This window comes from Ambystoma mexicanum, unplaced genomic scaffold (genome assembly GCF_040938575.1).
Source record: "Ambystoma mexicanum isolate Mex_15411 unplaced genomic scaffold, UKY_AmexF1_1 Mex_scaf66, whole genome shotgun sequence".
Taxonomy (NCBI): Eukaryota; Metazoa; Chordata; class Amphibia; order Caudata; family Ambystomatidae; genus Ambystoma; species Ambystoma mexicanum.
The window spans coordinates 870535-888238 of NW_027182484.1; the positions used below are offsets into that span (position 1 = coordinate 870535).

Here is a 17704-nt window from a genome sequence, read left to right on the forward strand (position 1 = left end):
ATGTTCCAAGATCTACATGTGATACGAAATGTATGAATTCTTGCAATGGAAACCTTACTGTATTTTACCAAGGCAGATAAAGGACATCCTTCGCACCCCATATACTTATAAGGAGGGTTTGGTGGCTGAAAATGCATTGCTTTGATGGTGATTGCATGTTGTTTGCACTTTGTACATATTACTGAATTAATAAAGGTGAACTTTTCAGAACTGGGGGTATAGCTCAGTGGTAGAGCATTTGACTGCAGACCAAGAGGTCCCTAGTTCAAATCTGGGTGCCCCCTTGTTCAACAGTTTTACCTGTGGAAATATTTTTTTAATTAAATAAATTGAAGAAAACATTTACAATCTTAGCATTTTAGGTACTGAGCAACACATTTCTACATTAGAAATACTCCTGATCATCTCCTGAAACATAGGGTAAACACCATGAAACTGTTTAGGTTTTCTTCATATGATACAAGCTGTGTTTTACATTCACCCAAGTTCTACTGGTGATATTATCAGTTTGAAATAGTCCATTGGAAGCTCATATGAATGTTATAAAACTGTGGTGGAAACCAATAATATGCCATTAATGAAATGTATTAATTTGTACAGCTGACCAGAAGTGCACTGATGTCATTAGTTCTACAAGTTCCATACAGTCACCCACTCTATCACCTTTTTAAGAAAGGGCAGTTTTCAGCATTCAAGGGTTTAACTCAGTGGTAGAGGGTAGGAATGCAGTTCAAGAAGTCCCTGTTTCATAACCATATACCCTCTTCAATAGATCCTGTTAAATGCTTTTCAACCCAATGCACTGTAAGAAACAATAAGATATATCATCATTTCATATACAAAACAATGAACACTTGGGTTTAACTATGCTCTTAGCACAAAATCAACCAATTGCAGGAGAGAAGCAGTTACATTTTGCAGAATTTGTGCATTTGACAAAAGATTTTTTTTCCATGTTCCAAGATCTACATGTGATACGAAATGTATGAATTCTTGCAATGGAAACCTCACTGTATTTTACCAAGGCAGATAAAGGACATCTTTTGTACCCCTTATACTTATAAGGAGGGTCTGGTGGCTGAAAATGCATTGCTTTGATGGTGATTGCATGTTGCTTCCACTTTGTACATATTACTGAATAAATAAAGGTGAATATTTCAGAAATGGGGGTATAGCTCAGGGGTAGAGCATTTCACTGCAAATCAGAAGGTCCCTAGTTCAAATCTGGGTGCCCCTTTGACCTACCGTTTTACCTGTAGAAATATGTTTTTAATTAAATAAATTGAAGTAAACATTTACAATCTTAGCATTTTATGTAATGAGCAACACATTTCTACATTTGAAATACACCTGATCATCTCCTCAAACATAGGGTAAACACCATGAAACTGTTTAGGATTTCTTTGTATGATACAAGCTGTGTTTTACATTCACCCAAGTTCTACTGGTGATATTATCAGTTTGAAATAGTCCATTGGAAGCTCATATGAATGTTATAAAACTGTGGTGGAAACCAATAATATGCCCTTAATGAAATGTATTAATTTGTACAGCTGACCAGAAGTGCACTGATGTCATTAGTTCTACAAGTTCCATACAGTCACCCACTCTATCACCTTTTTAAAAAAGGGCAGTTTTCAGCATTCAAGGGTTTAACTCAGTGGTAGAGCGTAGGAATGCAGTTCAAGAAGTCCCTGTTTCATAACCATATACCCTCTTCAATAGATCCTGTTAAAATGTTTTTCAACCCAATGCACTGTAAGAAACAATAAGATATATCATCATTTCATATACAAAAGAATGAACAATTGGGTTTAACTATGCTCTTAGCACAAAATCAACAAACTGCAGTAGAGAAGCAGTTACATTTTGCAGAATTTGTGCATTTGACAAAAGATTTTTTTTCCATGTTCCAAGATCTACATGTGATACGAAATCTATGAATTCTTGCAATGGAAACCTCACTGTATTTTACCAAGGCAGATAAAGGACATCCTTCGCACCCCATATATTTATAAGGAGGGTTTGTGGCTGAAAATGCTATGCTTTGATGGTGATTGCATGTTGCTTCCACTTTGTACATATTACTGAATAAATAACGGTGAACATTGCAGAAATGGGGGTATAGCTCACGGGTAGAGCATTTCACTGCAGATCAAAAGGTCCCTAGTTCAAATCTGGGTGCCCTGTTGTCCAACTGTTTTACCTGTAGAAATGTGTTTTTAATTAAATAAATTGAAGTAAACATTTACAATCTTAGCATTTTATGTAATGAGCAACACATTTCTACATTTGAAATACTCCTGATCATCACCTGAAACATAGGGTAAACACCATTAAGCTGTTTAGGATTTCTTCATATGATACAAGCTGTGTTTTACATTCACCCAAGTTCTACTGGTGATATGATCAGTTTGAAATAGTCCATTGGAAGCTCTTATGAATGTTATAAAACTGTGGTGGAAACCAATAATATGCCCTTAATGAAATGTATGAATTTGTACAGCTGACCAGAAGTGCACTGATGTCATTAGTCCTACAAGTTAAATACAGTCACCCACTCCACTCTATCACCTTTTTAAAAAAGACCAGTTTTCAGCATTCAAGGGTTTATGTCAGTGGTAGAGGGTAGGAGTGCAGTTCAAGAAGTCCCTGTTTCATAACCATATACCCTCTTCAATAGATCCTGTTAAAATGTTTTTCAACCCAATGCACTGTAAGAAACAAAAGGATATATCATCATTTCATATACAAAACAATGAACAATTGGGTTTAACTATGCTCTTAGCACAAAATCAACAAACTGCAGTAGAGAAGCAGTTACATTTTGCAGAATTTGTGCTTTTGACAAAAGATTTGTTTTCCATGTTCCAAGATCTACATGTGATACAAAATGTATGAATTCCTGCAATGGAAACCTCACTGTATTTTACCAAGGCAGATAAAGGACATCCTTCGCACCCCATATACTTATAAGGAGGGTTTGGTGGCTGAAAATGCATTGCTTTGATGGTGATTGCATGTTGCTTGCACTTTGTACATATTACTGAATTAATAAAAGTGGACTTTTCAGAACTGGGGATATAGCTCAGTGATAGAGCATTTGACTGCAGATCAAGAGGTCCCTAGTTCAAAACTGGGAGCCCCCCTTGTTCAACTGTTTTACCTGTAGAAATATTTTTTTAATTAAAGAAATTGAAGTAGACATTTACAATCTTAGCATTTTATGTAATGAGCAACACATTTCTACATTTGAAATACTCCTGATCATCACCTGAAACATAGGGTAAACACCATTAAGCTGTTTAGGATTTCTTCATATGATACAAGCTGTGTTTTACATTCACCCAAGTTCTACTGGTGATATGATCAGTTTGAAATAGTCCATTGGAAGCTCTTATGAATGTTATAAAACTGTGGTGGAAACCAATAATATGCCCTTAATGAAATGTATTAATTTGTACAGCTGACCAGAAGTGCACTGATGCCATTAGTTCTACAAGTTCCATAGAGTCACCCACTCTATCACCTTTTTAAAAAAGGGCAGTTTTCAACATTAAAGGGTTTATGTCAGTGGTAGAGCGTAGGAGTGTAGTTCAAGAAGTCCCTGTTTCATAACCATATACCCTCTTCAATAGATCCTGTTAAATGTTTTTCAACCCAATGCACTGTAAGAAACAATAATATATATAATCATTTCATATACAAAACAATGAACAATTGGGTTTAACTATGCTCTTAGCACAAAATCAACAAACTGCAGTAGAGAAGCAGTTACATTTTTCAGAATTTCTGCATTTGACAAAAAGATTTTTTTTCCATGTTCCAAGATCTACATGTGATACGAAATGTATGAATTCTTGCAATGGAAACCTTACTGTATTTTACCAAGGCAGATAAAGGACATCCTTCGCACCCCATATACTTATAAGGAGGGTTTGGTGGCTGAAAATGCATTGCTTTGATGGTGATTGCATGTTGCTTGCACTTTGTACATATTACTGAATTAATAAAGGTGAATTTTTCAGAACTGGGGGTATAGCTCAGTGGTAGAGCATTTGACTGCAGGTCAAGAGGTCCCTACTTCAAATCTGGGTACCCCCTTGTTCAACTGTTTTACCTGTAGAAATATTTTTTTAATTAAATAAATTGAAGAAAACATTTACAATCTTAGCATTTTAGGCAATGAGCAACACATTTCTACATTAGAAATACTCCTGATCATCTCCTGAAACATAGGGTAAACACCATGAGACTGTTTAGGTTTTCTTCATATGATACAAGCTGTGTTTTACATTCACCCAAGTTCTACTGGTGATATTATCAGTTTGAAATAGTCCATTGGAAGCTCATATGAATGTTATAAAACTGTGGTGGAAACCAATAATATGCCATTAATGAAATGTATTAATTTGTACAGCTGACCAGAAGTGCACTGATGTCATGAGTTCTACAAGTTCCATACAGTCACCCACTCTATCACCTTTTTAAGAAAGGGCAGTTTTCAGCATTCAAGGGTTTAACTCAGTGGTAGAGGGTAGGAATGCAGTTCAAGAAGTCCCTGTTTCATAACCATATACCCTCTTCAATAGATCCTGTTAAATGTTTTTCAACCCAATGCACTGTAAGAAACAATAGAAACAATAAGATATATCATCATTTCATATAAAAAAGAATGAACAATTGGGTTTAACTATGCTCTTAGCACAAAATCAATAAACTGCAGTAGAGAAGCAGTTGCATTTTGCAGAATTTGTGCATTTGACAAAAGATTTTTTTTCCATGTTCCAAGATCTACATGTGATACGAAATGTATGAATTCTTGCAATGGAAACCTCACTGTATTTTACCAAGGCACATAAAGGACATCCTTCGCACCCCATATACTTATAAGGAGGGTTTGGTGGCTGAAAATGATTTGCTTTGATGGTGATTGCATGTTGCTTCCACTTTGTACATATTACTGAATAAATAAAGGTGAACATTTCAGAAATGGGGGTATAGCTCCGGAGTAGAGCATTTCACTGCAGATCAAAAGGTCACTAGTTCAAATCTGGGTGCCCCCTTGTCCAACTGTTTTACCTGTAGAAATATGTCTTTAATTAAATAAATTGAAGTAAACATTTACAATCTTAGCATTTTATGTAATGAGCAACACATTTCTACATTTGAAATACTCCTGATCATCACCTGAAACATAGGGTAAACACCATTAAGCTGTTTAGGATTTCTTCATATGATACAAGCTGTGTTTTACATTCACCCAAGTTCTACTGGTGATATGATCAGTTTGAAATAGTCCATTGGAAGCTCTTATGAATGTTATAAAACTGTGGTGGAAACCAATAATATGCCCTTAATGAAATGTATTAATTTGTACAGCTGACCAGAAGTGCACTGATGCCATTAGTTCTACAAGTACCATAGAGTCACCCAGTCTATCACCTTTTTAAAAAAGGGCAGTTTTCAACATTCAAGGGTTTATGTCAGTGGTAGAGCGTAGGAGTGTAGTTCAAGAATTCCCTGTTTCATAACCATATACCCTCTTCAATAGATCCTGTTAAATGTTTTTCAACCCAATGCACTGTAAGAAACAATAGAAACAATAAGATATATCATCATTTCATATACAAAAGAATGAACAATTGGGTTTAACTATGCTCTTAGCACAAAATCAACAAACTGCAGTAGAGAAGCAGTTACATTTTTCAGAATTTGTGCATTTGAAAAAAGATTTTTTTTCCATGTACCAAGATCTACATGTGATACGAAATGTATGAATTCTTGCAATGGAAACCTTACTGTATTTTACCAAGGCAGATAAAGGACATCCTTCGCACCCCATATACTTATAAGTAGGGTTTGGTGTCTGAAAATGCATTGCTTTGATGGTAATTGCATGTTGCTTGCACTTTGTACATATTACTGAATTAATAAAGGTGAACTTTTCAGACCTGGGGGTATAGCTCAGTGGTAGAGCATTCGACTTCAGATCAAGAGGTCCCTAGTTCAAATCTGGGTGCCCCCTTGTTCAACTGTTTTACCTGTAGAAATATGTTTTTAATTAAATAAATTGAAGTAAACATTTACAATCTTAGCATTTTATGTAATGAGCAACACATTTCTACATTTGAAATACTCCGGATCATCTCCTGAAACATTACGTAAACACCATGAAACTGTTTAGGATTTCTTCGTATGATACAAGCTGTGTTTTACATTCACCCAAGTTCTACTGGTGATATTATCAGTTTGAAATAGTCCATTGGAAGCTCATATGAATGTTATAAAACTGTGGTGGAAACCAATAATATGCCCTTAATGAAATGTATTAATTTGTACAGCTGACCAGAAGTGCACTGATGTCATTAGTTCTACAAGTTCCATACAGTCACCCACTCTATCACTTTTTTAAAAAAGGGCAGTTTTCAGCATTCAAGGGTTTATGTCAGTGGTAGAGCGTAGGAGTGCTTTGCAAGAAGTCCCTGTTTCATAACCATATACCCTCTTCAATAGATCCTGTTAAAATGTTTTTCAACCCAATGCACTCTAAGAAACAATAGGATATATCATCATTTCATATATAAAACAATGAACAATTGGGTTTAACTATGCTCTTAGCACAAAATCAACAAACTGCAGTAGAGAAGCAGTTGCATTTTGCAGAATTTGTGCATTTGACAAAAGATTTTTTTCCATGTTCCAAGATCTACATGTGATACGAAATGTATGAATTCTTGCAATGGAAACCTCACTGTATTTTACCAAGGCACATAAAGGACATCCTTCGCACCCCATATACTTATAAGGAGGGTTTGGTGGCTGAAAATGCTTTGCTTTGATGGCGATTGCATGTTGCTTCCACTTTGTACATATTACTGAATAAATAAAGGTGAACATTTCAGAAATGGGGGTATAGCTCCGGAGTAGAGCATTTCACTGCAGATCAAAAGGTCACTAGTTCAAATCTGGGTGCCCCCTTTGTCCAACTGTTTTACCTCTAGAAATATGTTTTTAATTAAATAAATTGAAGTAAACATTTACATTCTTAGCATTTTATGTAATGAGCAACACATTTCTACATTTGAAATACTCCGGATCATCTCCTGAAACATTAGGTAAACACCATGAAACTGTTTAGGATTTCTTCGTATGATACAAGCTGTGTTTTACATTCACCCAAGTTCTACTGGTGATATTATCAGTTTGAAATAGTCCATTGGAAGCTCATATGAATGTTATAAAACTGTGGTGGAAACCAATAATATGCCCTTAATGAAATGTATTAACTTGTACAGCTGACCAGAAGTGCACTGATGCCATTAGTTCTACACGTTCCTTAGAGTCACCCACTCTATCACCTTTTTAAAAAAGGGCAGTTTTCAACATTCAAGGGTTTATGTCAGTGGTAGAGCGTAGGAGTGTAGTTCAAGAAGTCCCTGTTTCATAACCATATACCCTCTTCAATAGATCCTGTTAAATGTTTTTCAACCCAATGCACTGTAAGAAACAATAAGATATATAATCATTTCATATACAAAACAATGAACAATTGGGTTTAACTATGCTCTTAGCACAAAATCAACAAACTGCAGTAGAGAAGCAGTTACATTTTTCAGAATTTGTGCATTTGACAAAAGATTTTTTTTCCATGTTCCAAGATCTACATGTGATACGAAATGTATGAATTCTTGCAATGGAAACCTTACTGTATTTTACCAAGGCAGATAAAGGACAACCTTCGCACCCCATATACTTATAAGGAGGGTTTGGTGGCTGAAAACGCATTGCTTTGATGGTGATTGCATGTTGCTTGAACTTTGTACATATTACTGAATTAATAAAGGTGAACTTTTCAGAACTGGGGGTATAGCTCAGTGGTAGAGCATTTGACTGCAGATCAAGAGGTCCCTAGTTCAAATCTGGGTGCACCCTTGTTCAACTGTTTTACCTGTAGAAATATTTTTTTAATTAAATAAATTGAAGAAAACATTTACAATCTTTGCATTTTATGTAATGAGCAACACATTTCTACATTAGAAATACTCCTGATCATCTCCTGAAACATAGGGTAAACACCATGAAACTGTTAAGGATTTCTTCGTATGATACAAGCTGTGTTTTACATTCACCCAAGTTCTACTGGTGATATTATCAGTTTGAAATAGTCCATTGGAAGCTCATATGAATGTTATAAAACTGTGGTGGAAACCAATAATATGCCCTTAATGAAATGTATTAATTTGTACAGCTGACCAGAAGTGCACTGATGTCATTCGTTCTACAAGTTCCATACAGTCACCCACTCTATCACCTTTTTAAAAAAGGGCAATTTTCAGCATTCAAGGGTTTAACTCAGTGGTAGAGCGTAGGAATCCAGTTCAAGAAGTCCCCGTTTCATAACCATATACCCTCTTCAATAGATCCTGTTAAAATGTTTTTCAACCCAATGCACTGTAAGAAACAATAGAAACAATAAGATATATCATCATTTCATATACAAAACAATGAACAATTGGGTTTAACTATGCTCTTAGCACAAAATCAATAAACTGCAGTAGAGAAGCAGTTGCATTTTGCAGAATTTGTGCATTTGACAAAAGATTTTTTTTCCATGTTCCAAGATCTACATGTGATACGAAATGTATGAATTCTTGCAATGGAAACCTCACTGTATTTTACCAAGGCACATAAAGGACATCCTTCGCACCCCATATACTTATAAGGAGGGTTTGGTGGCTGAAAATGCTTTGCTTTGATGGTGATTGCATGTTGCTTCCACTTTGTACATATTACTGAATAAATAAAGGTGAACATTTCAGAAATGGGGGTATAGCTCCGGAGTAGAGCATTTCACTGCAGATCAAAAGGTCACTAGTTCAAATCTGGGTGCCCCCTTGTCCAACTGTTTTACCTGTAGAAATATGTCTTTAATTAAATAAATTGAAGTAAACATTTACAATCTTAGCATTTTATGTAATGAGCAACACATTTCTACATTTGAAATACTCCTGATCATCACCTGAAACATAGGGTAAACACCATTAAGCTGTTTAGGATTTCTTCATATGATACAAGCTGTGTTTTACATTCACCCAAGTTCTACTGGTGATATGATCAGTTTGAAATAGTCCATTGGAAGCTCTTATGAATGTTATAAAACTGTGGTGGAAACCAATAATATGCCCTTAATGAAATGTATTAATTTGTACAGCTGACCAGAAGTGCACTGATGCCATTAGTTCTACAAGTACCATAGAGTCACCCAGTCTATCACCTTTTTAAAAAAGGGCAGTTTTCAACATTCAAGGGTTTATGTCAGTGGTAGAGCGTAGGAGTGTAGTTCAAGAATTCCCTGTTTCATAACCATATACCCTCTTCAATAGATCCTGTTAAATGTTTTTCAACCCAATGCACTGTAAGAAACAATAAGATATATAATCATTTCATATACAAAACAATGAACAATTGGGTTTAACTATGCTCTTAGCACAAAATCAACAAACTGCAGTAGAGAAGCAGTTACATTTTTCAGAATTTGTGCATTTGAAAAAAGATTTTTTTTCCATGTACCAAGATCTACATGTGATACGAAATGTATGAATTCTTGCAATGGAAACCTTACTGTATTTTACCAAGGCAGATAAAGGACATCCTTCGCACCCCATATACTTATAAGTAGGGTTTGGTGTCTGAAAATGCATTGCTTTGATGGTAATTGCATGTTGCTTGCACTTTGTACATATTACTGAATTAATAAAGGTGAACTTTTCAGAACTGGGGTTATAGCTCAGTGGTAGAGCATTCGACTTCAGATCAAGAGGTCCCTAGTTCAAATCTGGGTGCCCCCTTGTTCAACTGTTTCACCTGTAGAAATATTTTTTTAATTAAATAAATTGAAGAAAACATTTACAATCTTAGCATTTTATGTAATGAGCAACACATTTCTACATTAGAAATACTCTTGATCATCTCCTGAAACATAGGGTAAACACCATGAAACTGTTTAGGATTTCTTCATATGATACAAGCTATGTTTTACATTCACCCAAGTTCTACTGGTGATATGATCAGTTTGAAATAGTCCATTGGAAGCTCTTATGAATGTTATAAAACTGTGGTGGAAACCAATAATATGCCCTTAATGAAATGTATTAATTTGTACAGCTGACCAGAAGTGCACTGATGCCATTAGTTCTACAAGTACCATAGAGTCACCCAGTCTATCACCTTTTTAAAAAAGGGCAGTTTTCAACATTCAAGGGTTTATGTCAGTGGTAGAGCGTAGGAGTGTAGTTCAAGAATTCCCTGTTTCATAACCATATACCCTCTTCAATAGATCCTGTTAAATGTTTTTCAACCCAATGCACTTTAAGAAACAATAAGATATATAATCATTTCATATACAAAACAATGAACAATTGGGTTTAACTATGCTCTTAGCACAAAATCAACAAACTGCAGTAGAGAAGCAGTTACATTTTTCAGAATTTGTGCATTTGAAAAAATATTTTTTTTCCATCTACCAAGATCTACATGTGATACGAAATGTATGAATTCTTGCAATGGAAACCTTACTGTATTTTACCAAGGCAGATAAAGGACATCCTTCGCACCCCATATACTTATAAGTAGGGTTTGGTGTCTGAAAATGCATTGCTTTGATGGTAATTGCATGTTGCTTGCACTTTGTACATATTACTGAATTAATAAAGGTGAACTTTTCAGAACTGGGGGTATAGCTCAGTGGTAGAGCATTAGACTTCAGATCAAGAGGTCCCTAGTTCAAATCTGGGTGCCCCCTTGTTCAACTGTTTTACCTGTAGAAATATGTTTTTAATTAAATAAATTGAAGTAAACATTTACAATCTTAGCATTTTATGTAATGAGCAACACATTTCTACATTTGAAATACTCCGGATCATCTCCTGAAACATTAGGTAAACACCATGAAACTGTTTAGGATTTCTTCGTATGATACAAGCTGTGTTTTACATTCACCCAAGTTCTACTGGTGATATTATCAGTTTGAAATAGTCCATTGGAAGCTCATATGAATGTTATAAAACTGTGGTGGAAACCAATAATATGCCCTTAATGAAATGTATTAATTTGTACAGCTGACCAGAAGTGCACTGATGTCATTAGTTCTACAAGTTCCATACAGTCACCCACTCTATCACTTTTTTAAAAAAGGGCAGTTTTCAGCATTCAAGGGTTTATGTCAGTGGTAGAGTGTAGGAGTGCTTTGCAAGAAGTCCCTGTTTCATAACCATATACCCTCTTCAATAGATCCTGTTAAAATGTTTTTCAACCCAATGCACTCTAAGAAACAATAGGATATATCATCATTTCATATATAAAACAATGAACAATTGGGTTTAACTATGCTCTTAGCACAAAATCAACAAACTGCAGTAGAGAAGCAGTTGCATTTTGCAGAATTTGTGCATTTGACAAAAGATTTTTTTCCATGTTCCAAGATCTACATGTGATACGAAATGTATGAATTCTTGCAATGGAAACCTCACTGTATTTTACCAAGGCACATAAAGGACATCCTTCGCACCCCATATACTTATAAGGAGGGTTTGGTGGCTGAAAATGCTTTGCTTTGATGGCGATTGCATGTTGCTTCCACTTTGTACATATTACTGAATAAATAAAGGTGAACATTTCAGAAATGGGGGTATAGCTCCGGAGTAGAGCATTTCACTGCAGATCAAAAGGTCACTAGTTCAAATCTGGGTGCCCCCTTTGTCCAACTGTTTTACCTCTAGAAATATGTTTTTAATTAAATAAATTGAAGTAAACATTTACATTCTTAGCATTTTATGTAATGAGCAACACATTTCTACATTTGAAATACTCCGGATCATCTCCTGAAACATTAGTTAAACACCATGAAACTGTTTAGGATTTCTTCGTATGATACAAGCTGTGTTTTACATTCACCCAAGTTCTACTGGTGATATTATCAGTTTGAAATAGTCCATTGGAAGCTCATATGAATGTTATAAAACTGTGGTGGAAACCAATAATATGCCCTTAATGAAATGTATTAACTTGTACAGCTGACCAGAAGTGCACTGATGCCATTAGTTCTACACGTTCCCTAGAGTCACCCACTCTATCACCTTTTTAAAAAAGGGCAGTTTTCAACATTCAAGGGTTTATGTCAGTGGTAGAGCGTAGGAGTGTAGTTCAAGAAGTCCCTGTTTCATAACCATATACCCTCTTCAATAGATCCTGTTAAATGTTTTTCAACCCAATGCACTGTAAGAAACAATAAGATATATAATCATTTCATATACAAAACAATGAACAATTGGGTTTAACTATGCTCTTAGCACAAAATCAACAAACTGCAGTAGAGAAGCAGTTACATTTTTCAGAATTTGTGCATTTGACAAAAGATTTTTTTTCCATGTTCCAAGATCTACATGTGATACGAAATGTATGAATTCTTGCAATGGAAACCTTACTGTATTTTACCAAGGCAGATAAAGGACATCCTTCGCACCCCATATACTTATAAGGAGGGTTTGGTGGCTGAAAATGCATTGCTTTGATGGTGATTGCATGTTGCTTGAACTTTGTACATATTACTGAATTAATAAAGGTGAACTTTTCAGAACTGGGGGTATAGCTCAGTGGTAGAGCATTTGACTGCAGATCAAGAGGTCCCTAGTTCAAATCTGGGTGCACCCTTGTTCAACTGTTTTACCTGTAGAAATATTTTTTTAATTAAATAAATTGAAGAAAACATTTACAATCTTTGCATTTTATGTAATGAGCAACACATTTCTACATTAGAAATACTCCTGATCATCTCCTGAAACATAGGGTAAACACCATGAAACTGTTTAGGATTTCTTCGTATGATACAAGCTGTGTTTTACATTCACCCAAGTTCTACTGGTGATATTATCAGTTTGAAATAGTCCATTGGAAGCTCATATGAATGTTATAAAACTGTGGTGGAAACCAATAATATGCCCTTAATGAAATGTATTAATTTGTACAGCTGACCAGAAGTGCACTGATGTCATTCGTTCTACAAGTTCCATACAGTCACCCACTCTATCACCTTTTTAAAAAAGGGCAGTTTTCAGCATTCAAGGGTTTAACTCAGTGGTAGAGCGTAGGAATCCAGTTCAAGAAGTCCCCGTTTCATAACCATATACCCTCTTCAATAGATCCTGTTAAAATGTTTTTCAACCCAATGCACTGTAAGAAACAATAGAAACAATAAGATATATCATCATTTCATATACAAAAGAATGAACAATTGGGTTTAACTATGCTCTTAGCACAAAATCAATAAACTGCAGTAGAGAAGCAGTTGCATTTTGCAGAATTTGTGCATTTGACAAAAGATTTTTTTTCCATGTTCCAAGATCTACATGTGATACGAAATGTATGAATTCTTGCAATGGAAACCTCACTGTATTTTACCAAGGCACATAAAGGACATCCTTCGCACCCCATATACTTATAAGGAGGGTTTGGTGGCTGAAAATGCTTTGCTTTGATGGTGATTGCATGTTGCTTCCACTTTGTACATATTACTGAATAAATAAAGGTGAACATTTCAGAAATGGGGGTATAGCTCCGGAGTAGAGCATTTCACTGCAGATCAAAAGGTCACTAGTTCAAATCTGGGTGCCCCCTTGTCCAACTGTTTTACCTGTAGAAATATGTCTTTAATTAAATAAATTGAAGTAAACATTTACAATCTTAGCATTTTATGTAATGAGCAACACATTTCTACATTTGAAATACTCCTGATCATCACCTGAAACATAGGGTAAACACCATTAAGCTGTTTAGGATTTCTTCATATGATACAAGCTGTGTTTTACATTCACCCAAGTTCTACTGGTGATATGATCAGTTTGAAATAGTCCATTGGAAGCTCTTATGAATGTTATAAAACTGTGGTGGAAACCAATAATATGCCCTTAATGAAATGTATTAATTTGTACAGCTGACCAGAAGTGCACTGATGCCATTAGTTCTACAAGTACCATAGAGTCACCCAGTCTATCACCTTTTTAAAAAAGGCCAGTTTTCAACATTCAAGGGTTTATGTCAGTGGTAGAGCGTAGGAGTGTAGTTCAAGAATTCCCTGTTTCATAACCATATACCCTCTTCAATAGATCCTGTTAAATGTTTTTCAACCCAATGCACTGTAAGAAACAATAAGATATATAATCATTTCATATACAAAACAATGAACAATTGGGTTTAACTATGCTCTTAGCACAAAATCAACAAACTGCAGTAGAGAAGCAGTTACATTTTTCAGAATTTGTGCATTTGAAAAAAGATTTTTTTTCCATGTACCAAGATCTACATGTGATACGAAATGTATGAATTCTTGCAATGGAAACCTTACTGTATTTTACCAAGGCAGATAAAGGACATCCTTCGCACCCCATATACTTATAAGTAGGGTTTGGTGTCTGAAAATGCATTGCTTTGATGGTAATTGCATGTTGCTTGCACTTTGTACATATTACTGAATTAATAAAGGTGAACTTTTCAGAACTGGGGTTATAGCTCAGTGGTAGAGCATTCGACTTCAGATCAAGAGGTCCCTAGTTCAAATCTGGGTGCCCCCTTGTTCAACTGTTTCACCTGTAGAAATATTTTTTTAATTAAATAAATTGAAGAAAACATTTACAATCTTAGCATTTTATGTAATGAGCAACACATTTCTACATTAGAAATACTCTTGATCATCTCCTGAAACATAGGGTAAACACCATGAAACTGTTTAGGATTTCTTCATATGATACAAGCTATGTTTTACATTCACCCAAGTTCTACTGGTGATATGATCAGTTTGAAATAGTCCATTGGAAGCTCTTATGAATGTTATAAAACTGTGGTGGAAACCAATAATATGCCCTTAATGAAATGTATTAATTTGTACAGCTGACCAGAAGTGCACTGATGCCATTAGTTCTACAAGTACCATAGAGTCACCCAGTCTATCACCTTTTTAAAAAAGGGCAGTTTTCAACATTCAAGGGTTTATGTCAGTGGTAGAGCGTAGGAGTGTAGTTCAAGAATTCCCTGTTTCATAACCATATACCCTCTTCAATAGATCCTGTTAAATGTTTTTCAACCCAATGCACTTTAAGAAACAATAAGATATATAATCATTTCATATACAAAACAATGAACAATTGGGTTTAACTATGCTCTTAGCACAAAATCAACAAACTGCAGTAGAGAAGCAGTTACATTTTTCAGAATTTGTGCATTTGAAAAAATATTTTTTTTCCATCTACCAAGATCTACATGTGATACGAAATGTATGAATTCTTGCAATGGAAACCTTACTGTATTTTACCAAGGCAGATAAAGGACATCCTTCGCACCCCATATACTTATAAGTAGGGTTTGGTGTCTGAAAATGCATTGCTTTGATGGTAATTGCATGTTGCTTGCACTTTGTACATATTACTGAATTAATAAAGGTGAACTTTTCAGAACTGGGGGTATAGCTCAGTGGTAGAGCATTAGACTTCAGATCAAGAGGTCCCTAGTTCAAATCTGGGTGCCCCCTTGTTCAACTGTTTTACCTGTAGAAATATGTTTTTAATTAAATAAATTGAAGTAAACATTTACAATCTTAGCATTTTATGTAATGAGCAACACATTTCTACATTTGAAATACTCCGGATCATCTCCTGAAACATTAGGTAAACACCATGAAACTGTTTAGGATTTCTTCGTATGATACAAGCTGTGTTTTACATTCACCCAAGTTCTACTGGTGATATTATCAGTTTGAAATAGTCCATTGGAAGCTCATATGAATGTTATAAAACTGTGGTGGAAACCAATAATATGCCCTTAATGAAATGTATTAATTTGTACAGCTGACCAGAAGTGCACTGATGTCATTAGTTCTACAAGTTCCATACAGTCACCCACTCTATCACTTTTTTAAAAAAGGTCAGTTTTCAGCATTCAAGGGTTTATGTCAGTGGTAGAGCGTAGGAGTGCTTTGCAAGAAGTCCCTGTTTCATAACCATATACCCTCTTCAATAGATCCTGTTAAAATGTTTTTCAACCCAATGCACTCTAAGAAACAATAGGATATATCATCATTTCATATATAAAACAATGAACAATTGGGTTTAACTATGCTCTTAGCACAAAATCAACAAACTGCAGTAGAGAAGCAGTTGCATTTTGCAGAATTTGTGCATTTGACAAAAGATTTTTTTCCATGTTCCAAGATCTACATGTGATACGAAATGTATGAATTTTTGCAATGGAAACCTCACTGTATTTTACCAAGGCACATAAAGGACATCCTTCGCACCCCATATACTTATAAGGAGGGTTTGGTGGCTGAAAATGCTTTGCTTTGATGGCGATTGCATGTTGCTTCCACTTTGTACATATTACTGAATAAATAAAGGTGAACATTTCAGAAATGGGGGTATAGCTCCGGAGTAGAGCATTTCACTGCAGATCAAAAGGTCACTAGTTCAAATCTGGGTGCCCCCTTTGTCCAACTGTCTTACCTCTAGAAATATGTTTTTAATTAAATAAATTGAAGTAAACATTTACATTCTTAGCATTTTATGTAATGAGCAACACATTTCTACATTTGAAATACTCCGGATCATCTCCTGAAACATTAGGTAAACACCATGAAACTGTTTAGGATTTCTTCGTATGATACAAGCTGTGTTTTACATTCACCCAAGTTCTACTGGTGATATTATCAGTTTGAAATAGTCCATTGGAAGCTCATATGAATGTTATAAAACTGTGGTGGAAACCAATAATATGCCCTTAATGAAATGTATTAACTTGTACAGCTGACCAGAAGTGCACTGATGCCATTAGTTCTACACGTTCCCTAGAGTCACCCACTCTATCACCTTTTTAAAAAAGGGCAGTTTTCAACATTCAAGGGTTTATGTCAGTGGTAGAGCGTAGGAGTGTAGTTCAAGAAGTCCCTGTTTCATAACCATATACCCTCTTCGATAGATCCTGTTAAATGTTTTTCAACCCAATGCACTGTAAGAAACAATAAGATATATAATCATTTCATATACAAAACAATGAACAATTGGGTTTAACTATGCTCTTAGCACAAAATCAACAAACTGCAGTAGAGAAGCAGTTACATTTTTCAGAATTTGTGCATTTGACAAAAGATTTTTTTTCCATGTTCCAAGATCTACATGTGATACGAAATGTATGAATTCTTGCAATGGAAACCTTACTGTATTTTACCAAGGCAGATAAAGGACATCCTTCGCACCCCATATACTTATAAGGAGGGTTTGGTGGCTGAAAATGCATTGCTTTGATGGTGATTGCATGTTGCTTGAACTTTGTACATATTACTGAATTAATAAAGGTGAACTTTTCAGAACTGGGGGTATAGCTCAGTGGTAGAGCATTTGACTGCAGATCAAGAGGTCCCTAGTTCAAATCTGGGTGCACCCTTGTTCAACTGTTTTACCTGTAGAAATATTTTTTTAATTAAATAAATTGAAGAAAACATTTACAATCTTTGCATTTTATGTAATGAGCAACACATTTCTACATTAGAAATACTCCTGATCATCTCCTGAAACATAGGGTAAACACCATGAAACTGTTTAGGATTTCTTCGTATGATACAAGCTGTGTTTTACATTCACCCAAGTTCTACTGGTGATAT

At 35.2% G+C, this 17704-nt stretch overlaps 4 non-coding genes across 4 annotated transcripts; all 4 read left to right on the forward strand.

The window, feature by feature from the left end:
* The first annotated feature begins 212 nt into the window (after positions 1–212).
* Positions 213–284, forward strand: TRNAC-GCA (transfer RNA cysteine (anticodon GCA)). The gene has a single exon. It is a non-coding gene; the product is annotated as a tRNA-Cys (tRNA).
* A 7579-nt stretch (positions 285–7863) lies between these two features.
* Positions 7864–7935, forward strand: TRNAC-GCA (transfer RNA cysteine (anticodon GCA)). Its single transcript has one exon. It is a non-coding gene; the product is annotated as a tRNA-Cys (tRNA).
* Positions 7936–12639: 4704 nt separating this feature from the next.
* TRNAC-GCA (transfer RNA cysteine (anticodon GCA)) lies at positions 12640–12711 on the forward strand. The gene has a single exon. It is a non-coding gene; the product is annotated as a tRNA-Cys (tRNA).
* Positions 12712–17415: 4704 nt separating this feature from the next.
* TRNAC-GCA (transfer RNA cysteine (anticodon GCA)) lies at positions 17416–17487 on the forward strand. The gene has a single exon. It is a non-coding gene; the product is annotated as a tRNA-Cys (tRNA).
* The last annotated feature ends 217 nt before the right edge of the window (positions 17488–17704 follow it).